Here is an 8,500-nt window from a genome sequence, read left to right as displayed (position 1 = left end):
ATTATATAGAATAACAGGGCAGGCCCTTTATGTGTGCACGCATGTATTTGCTGAGTGCTGAGAGCGTGCTCTGTGCTGTATAGGAAAAAGACGACCGATAAACTTTCCCCTGCAGTTTATAATCTGAGAAACAAGAAAACAAGCTTGAGCATGCTCCTGCGAGGTGCTGGGCATCTGTCATTCCAGCTGACAGGAAGACCAACAGGTGTCTTGGGTGATGTTACTGACACAGGGATGCAATGTGAGGCTGAATCTAGGTCTCTGTTATAACTCTGTTTCTCAACCTCTTGCTTCTTAACTTCTCTAAACGTCAGCCAACCAGCCTCAAATTCCCCTAGCCATATAGCATTTCTTTCCAGGGTAGGGTTTTTTCCTGGAAAACATGTGCAGAGTTGCACAAAAACGTAGACATTGGATTTAGAAACGTCTCTGTTCACTTTTTTCAAAGACTTTCCTAATGCTTATTGGCACTGTCACCTCTTTGAAACCACTTTAGCCTCTGACTGTCACCCCTCCTGTAGTGCTTAACAAATAGAAATGTCTTTCCCTGGTCTTGAGGAAGATCAGGTAGCAGTTACTTAAAGGTGTTGTCAGACAACTATCATTAGATGGATGATTATATACTTAATAATTTTACAATATGTGTATCATACCCATCCTTGGCTGAGTGCATGATCGGATGCAGATGACCACAAAGAGGTAGGTTTCTGGTAGCTATCACATACATTCATCATGATTAAAAATTTAATAGTCTCATTTTTCTAATCGAGAGAGAGAAACCTGTATGACGGTATATAAGGTTGTCTCAGAGGTTCTGGTTCTCAGGTTTGTGCAACATAGACAACTGAGTTAAGATGATTTGGGTGACCTTTAAAGGTGCTTTTACATATTTGGGGATTTTTGTTACATGCAACCTTATCTTGGAATTTCCAAACATTTTAATATTGGTGGGGGTGTTCAGAAAATTATAACATCCTCTTAATTTATTTTTCAGCTGAGGTGATAAGTTTGTTCTTGTTGAACTCCTGGTGACTAAAGCTTTTTGCTTGGGGATTTTCTGTAGCTCCAATCTGCAACTCATTAGGTAATCTTACTAAAATCATGTGATTCTATTGTTCAGTTTGTTGATGTTGGCTTGTACTACTAGAAACTCTCAGCTTATGTCCATAGGGGAATCTTTAGACAAATTAGAGTGAATAAGTACATGTGTTTTTGAGAAGGACGATACAGCGATTGGAATGTAGAGATCAACTTTAAGCAAATCGTCCCTCCCTCCCTCCAGACAATCCTGCTAGGGTCAAGCCATAAACATCATATCTCTGCTAAGAGGCTGGATAGTAGCAAATGAAACTTCTGAAAGTACAGCACCTAGCACATTGTGGGCACTACTGGAAACAAATAATGAAAATACCAGCTCAAACTTCTATCCCTTTCCATCGTCTTCTCATCTCCAAGAATGTAAGTTAGACTTTTTTTTTTCTTCCTTGTGGATGTTGTGGCTGACACTGAAAGTTTCTAGGAGCCCTAAAAGTAAAATAAATATAATTGATGCTTCCAATGGTGATGCAGGAGCACGAGTACCAACCTCAGGGCACACTTATAGCTGTGGCGTGGCCTGACATGAAAAATGAACATGTGCAGGAAGGCCTTATTTCTTTGAAGACAGCACAAACTTTCTGTTTACTACCCTAATTCTAAGGTCAATAGGCTAAAGGGACAGAATGTCAACAAACTAACATAAGAGGAAGAAGACCCAAGGAACTATTTACTATGAACTAGACCAGTGCTTTTCAACCATTTTTCATTTGCAGATCCCTAAAAAATTTCAAATGGAAGTACAGAAATCTTAGATATGGTCTGCAGACCACAAGTTGAAAAGCACTGAACTAGATACCAAAGGACAAAATAAGTTAGGAATGTAGAGATGAGGAAGTCAAACTATGGGCAGTGCATGCTGCACAGGGATTGGTTCCTGCAAAGTCTCCAAGCCAAAAATGAGTGATGTAATGCATAGTAAATGCAATGAGATGTGTATAAAGGGAGAGGAATTCTGTGTAACTTGAGAGCTGTGATGTCCCCTGCATTCATTCCCGCTGCGTTTAAGTTTAGTTAATTTGGTGTAGCATGCCAAATAAGAATACCGAAGTAAGGTAAGGCTGGAGTCAAACTGACTTCTTGGGAAACCGAGTGGAAAGAGGTCGTGGAGGAAGTCCCAACAATCATTGAAAAACAAGGGCACAAATCCCAAAAGGGTTGTGAAGTTGAAACTTAGATTTTATCAACCAAGGGCAAACTTCTCAGGTATTTCAACAGCCTTAACACCGAGTCTCACTGCTCACCAAGTCTCCAATCTGTCTGGTCACCCAGGTGAGCATATCTCTGTAATAGATGGCCCCTGGCATCAAGAATCACAGCAATATTCAGGTTATTCCTAACCCAAAGGATCAGTCACTGGTCAGGTCAATTGTGCTTTAGGCTTCACACTATACTAAGCTGTGTACAAATTTAATAAATAGGAAAAGGAAATTAGATGTTGTTTACAAGATTTAAGCAAGCAAACATAGACACGTGAATAAGTTACAATCTTAGGTTTCAACAGGTAAAATAGGCTTCTACAATCAGCAAGCTCTATTGTACTGTAGGGCTAACCCAGGCTAAGAAGCTGGGGATCTCTTGCTTATGTCTTGAAACATCTTGCTGCCTTTCTTTCCCTAATCCAAGCAGCAAAATGATCCTTAGTTCCTTTGGTTTGGAATTTTTATCCCCCTCCTGCCATGTGCTGTGAGCTGTAAACTCAGCTGATGGGAGGAGTCCACCTGCATGACTCATCTTCACAAGGAGGAGAGCAGAATGATGTGTCATTAGTTCTTTTGTTGACCGCTTCACTTCTCAATGCAGATGTAAGGAGTTTTCAGTTGTAAAATCCAACCATAGCTGTGTGGGATCGATGGGTCTCCTCTTTCGGAAAGGAGGGGCATAACAATTTCTGTAGAAAAGCAACTCTTCACACTAATGTCCCTCACCTGAATGGCAATTCATAGCGTCACAGAGGCTCATACCACAGCCATTCAAATATTCCATTTCAATATGGAATACAGATATTACAAGTAAAATTAATGCATGTAGCAACTCACAAGCATTCACTAGACTCTAAAATCTAAACACTTTCTTAGAATTCTAATACCCATTTTATTAATATTAACCACCACGTGACCCAAACAGAGTCCAGCTACATATCTGTTAGTGTCCAGTTTGAGACACAGGACCTTCCATGAGCTGGCATGTGGCCTGCCAGCATAGCAACACTATTGTTTTTTAAACTATTTTACAGTTAAAGGCTTTCCTGCTTCATTCAAAACTGCTTTCCTCTTTAGAGTCTTTGTTTTTCTTCTGTGGTTTGTCCAATGCAGTCCAGATAATTTCAAATTCTTTATATATAAAGTGGATATTTCTGTACAATCAGCTTTTATCCTGCCTCTGATTAGCTGACCTCTTAAAATAAAATGATTCACTTTGAAAATACAAAATGGATTCTTTTGAGTTCACAAGCAGTAAAATGCTTCCCTCATAAACCTCCCACCTGGTAATCAAGTATATAGGACATGGAGAAACAGTTGGGCTTTTTTTAGACATTGTTTACTGTTTTGTTTGTTTACATGTTCGCAAAATGAATGCTCACCATTCCGTGCTTATTTAATTCAGCTCCACTGTCTTGTCAAAACTTGCATAATTTGTCATACTCAGTCTGTCCTATTTTAAACAACATCTTAAATTTGGCATGGCTTCAATTTAAATCCTGAAGCTTACCTTCTGCTTCATTTCCTCCCTGAGCTTCATTCTAATAAGCAAACATGTTGCCACGTGCACTTTGGTGCAATTAGAGGCGAAAGGTAGGAAGGAGCCAGTTTATGCACCACCTCAAACTAAGCGTGGGTGAACTTCAGAGTTCTTGGAGGCTTATCTATCCATCACTGTCTTTGGGAATGCAAACCTGAACTTTTTGGGCCTAAGTAGGTTGTAGGAGAAGATAATTGAAAGTTAGTACCTGACTTTAAGAACAGAGGCCACACTTTCAATATATGGCTAATCACTTGTGTCTGAGGATTCCTGTCCTTGCCTTGTAGAGTAGGGTCCTTGTTCTTCAGATTAAATTAAAAAAAAAATCCCTAAAACCATTACTGAAGAACAACCCTTTTTTGAGCCACAAGAATTTCTGTCTTGGAAGAAATATGTAAGTTTATTAAACACAAACTGCATAAACCCAGGAAGTGGGTAAACCACTGAAAAACCAATCAACATTCTAAGATACAATAAAACCTACTCCAATTGGAGGCTGTCCAGTGTATATTTTATTATTTGCATAGCTGAATAATCTGTAATTGTCATTAAAATAAAATTTTGGTGCATAATTGAGCTTCTGAACATAACTTCTCACTACCAAAGAATTAAGTCTTTTTAGCTCTGGTTACAATATTACGATAAAGATAGCTCCGGCAGGCTAGGTGCAAAACAAATGTTGCAGGAAATGAATGCAGATAAGGGACTTCAGTGGCAAACTTTCACCCCCAAATTATACATTTAATATGTTGAAAAAGGCTGTGTCAGGGACCCTCACTCACCAGCTGTACTCCCAAGAGAAGGAACTCAACACTAACCAAGGGATCACAGGGACCTACAGCATACAATGATGAGATGCGACTGGGGAGGGGAAGATGTGCTGCTGTCTGTCAGATGGGTGAGGGCAGAGAATGTTCACCTTTGATTACCTGCACACACGGTCAGATGCCATTGTAAGTATCTTTAGCATGCGCACTCTTCCTTTTTACAGATATTGCTAAATTTACCTTGGATATGCTGAAATTAACATGCTGTCAAAGAAAATTAGAAGGTGTAAATCTGGTACTGTGTGTTCCCTTGGACAAAAATGGCAGGAGGCTGATACGGTGGTTATGTGGAAGGTGTGTCTATATTTTGTCTCTGGTTTTTAATCGCAAGCAACCAAACACCTAAAAGGAGTGTTTCAGGAGAGTGTAGTATAATCAGACTAGTGAGAGTCACACAAATGAGAGGAGCACGGTTGAGAGAAGAGGCCATAAGAGAAACATAATGCAGGTTTCTTCTGCTCTTAGATGGTGCTGACTGCTGTGGAGTATGGTATGCCTACACCGCAATTAAATATCTGCGAGCTGATTTGGGCTAGAGCTAGGGGCTGTTTAACTGAGATGTAGATGTTCAGACTCAGGCTGTGGCCTGGGCTCTAGGACCCTGCAAGGTGGGAGGGTCCCAGAGCTTGGGTTGCAGCCCAGGCCCCAACATCTATGCTGAAGTTAAACGGCCCCTCAGTCCAAGCCCAAGTCAGCTGGCATGGACCAACCGTGGGTTTTTAATTGCAATGCAGACCTACACAAAGGAAGCTCCATATGGGGATCCCACCTCTTTTTGCCAGTGTCCCCCTGTTAGGAAAAGCTAACGTCAAGAAAAGGGATGAGCTGTAGTGTGAAGCTCCGTAGTCTTCCTAGAAATATTATGATGTGAATGTGGTCGAAGATCTATTTTATGCAAGATGGGTCTTGTAAGGTATCCTCAGAAAGGTTAAAATTTACTGAATGAGATTATCCAATTTGTATGCTTGTATCATTTCTGTATCTAAAGTTAGGAATATTGACTATGTAACAATTACAACTGTGTGTGTATTTGGGAGACACCCACCAGACAACAGGCAATCAACTCTGATGGGCCATTAGGAAAAAAACAATAAGACTTTGATGATACTAATCTCTCTGCTTCCTGAGAGGCATTCTGGGACACAGCTGTGACACTACTAGGTCAGGTGGTCCTGTCACCTGGTACTAAACACCATCTTGAACCTCCACCAGTAATTTTCCACCAGAAGGAGGGGGAGGTCAAAGCTGGGAAACAAAAGATTCCTGCCTTATGTAAATTTTATTTAAGGCTGGGAGTAAGGCAAACAGGACTCTTCTCCCTTGCCTTCCTGCCCAAGAAGAAAGACTGCTGAAAGTATCTGAAGAGACAAAGGAACTGAGTGGTGGGAAAGGCAAATGCTGAGTCCAGACTGAGAGAGAGGAGTCTCTGTCAAGAGAAATACCTGAAACTCTAAGCTACAGAAACTTTGCTAGTTGCCTAAAACAACATTTAGGGTGAGAAATTATTTCTTGAAACCAGTCTCTTTAAGATCTTAAGCTCAGTATGCATGTTTTGTTTTATTGCTTAATAATCTGTCTTGTTCTGTTTGCTATCCCTTATAATCACCTAGAATCTGCCTTTTATAGTTAATAAACTTGTTTTTGTTTATTATTAAACCCAGTTTGTGCAATTTCTAAGGGGGGGAGAGGGGTAAGAAGTTTTGCATATCTTCCTCCACATTGAGGGAGGAGGCAAATTTATGAGCATACACTGTATAGATTTCTCTACAGTGCAAGACAATATTATTTTGGGTGTAGTTTCCAGAGCGGAGCTGCACTTGCGTGCTTGGCGATTTCCTAGCTGAACCTTCTCATAGAGAGCTGTTTGCAGACTCTGTGTGATCCTACAGCTGGTGTGTGTGTGCGTGCACGCACTGCCATAGGCTGGAGAGCCTAATTCAGCAAAACAGGGAGAGGGAGCCCAGATTAGTGGAGCAGGTGGGCTCAGTGAAATCCCAGTACATCAGGTGGCATCCCAGAATGGGGGTTCAATCCACCACAGAAGCTACCTGCTGGCATCTACCTTCAGACTGGATGACATGGAGACACACTGCTCTTAGGGGGACCTGAGCTGGGTTATGCATGACTGGCCCTCCCTGACCCATGCCTAGCCCTGCTGCCTCCACATGGCATTATATAGATGAGCTGGGTAGAAGGCTCCCTGAGTAGCTGTTGTAATTTGTTTGCATTAGTCACTGATTTGCTTCATTGGTTGTGTAGGGTTTAGACTAATTCTTTATCCTTCCCACCTTCTTCCTAAATAAACTGGTTCTTAAACAAGAGGCAATCTGTTGGAGGCACCAGTCCTAACTAAATTAGAACCCAGGGACAAGTTACTGCAAGGAAACACTTTTAATCCCTGCAAAATCATACTATGGATGTAAGTGTCTTTGCACTAAGAAAGATGAAGGGACTCGGAGAAGAGTTGACTGGAAAAACAGACAGGGGAAGAGATGTAAAAGCCAGGGAAAAGGAAATGAGACAGTATCCTTAAGGAGGCTGCTGTAGAGCAAGAAGCTGTCCATCTCATTGCAGGGTTTGCCAGAAACCGCCAGCCCCTAGATATGGTGCCTGGTCAGGTTTTCTAAATCTTTACAAGGACTCAAAGCAAATTCTCACAGTTTTCAGTGAAGATTTTTTCCCCAGGTTTTCAGAGGGAAGTAAATTGTGTCATTGTGTTGATTGGAGATGATAGGTAATTTGGGGGAGGGGAGGCTGTTCGGCTGAAGGGGGAATTATTTGTGTGAGTTCTTAGTCATTAAGACTTTTTTGTTTTATTTAAATGATGTTTGCTATAGCATCCTGTGATGTGCTGCCAATATTTTAACAAGGAGCACCCTCTAAGTGTTCAATCTCATTTGACCATGCCTTCACTTCCTCAAAACACACCAGTTCCCTTCCCTGCTCCCTTCCAAATCTGTCAATCCTTAAGAATATAAGAACAGCCATATTGGGTCAGACCAAAGGTCCATCTATGCCAGTATCCTGTCCTCTGACAGTGGCCAATGCCAGGTGCCCCAGAGGGAATGAACAGAACCGGAAATCATCAAGTGATCCATCCCTGGTTACCCATTCCCAGCTTCTGGCAAACGGAGGCTAGGGACACCATCGCTGACCATCCTGGCCAATAGCCATTGATGGACATATCCTCCAGGAATTTATCTAGTTCTTTTTTTAACCCTGTTATAGTCTTGGCCATCACAATGTTCTCTAGCAAGGAGTTCCACAGGTTGACCGTGCATTGTGTGAAGAAATCCTTCCTTTTGTTTGTTTTAAACCTGCAGCCTATTAATTTCATTTGGTGACCCCTAGTTCTTCTACATTCCAGCCCTTTATCTCTGCACCCCTCATTCCACTGGCAGGCAGGATGTCCTGCCATTGCTGGCCATGGGAAGGTTGGTCACATGGGGACCAGATTCCCATCTGGTGATGAGTTGGGTCATCTGTTGGGGAATGGTGTTCCCCTTTGGTTCTTGAGGTGGGAAACTCTCACCTGTGTAGCAAAAAATATGTTACATTAAGAACTAAGGGTATGTCTACCCTTATCGGGGATCGACGATGTGGCAATTGATGGACTGGGGGTCGATTTTAGTCGGTCTAGTGAAGACCCACTAAATCGATCGCAGATCGCTCTCCCATTGACTCCAGTACTCCAGCAGAATGAGAAGCATAAGGTAAGTCGACGGGAGAGTTTCTCCCTTTGACCGAAGCTATGTTGACTCCAGCTGCATGAATAACGTAGTTGCAGTTGCATAACCTAGGTCGACTTACTCTCACAGGTTAAACCAGGCCTAAGT

Source organism: Eretmochelys imbricata, chromosome 4 (genome assembly GCF_965152235.1).
Source record: "Eretmochelys imbricata isolate rEreImb1 chromosome 4, rEreImb1.hap1, whole genome shotgun sequence".
Classification (NCBI taxonomy): Eukaryota; Metazoa; Chordata; order Testudines; family Cheloniidae; genus Eretmochelys; species Eretmochelys imbricata.
This window is presented reverse-complemented; position numbering follows the sequence as displayed.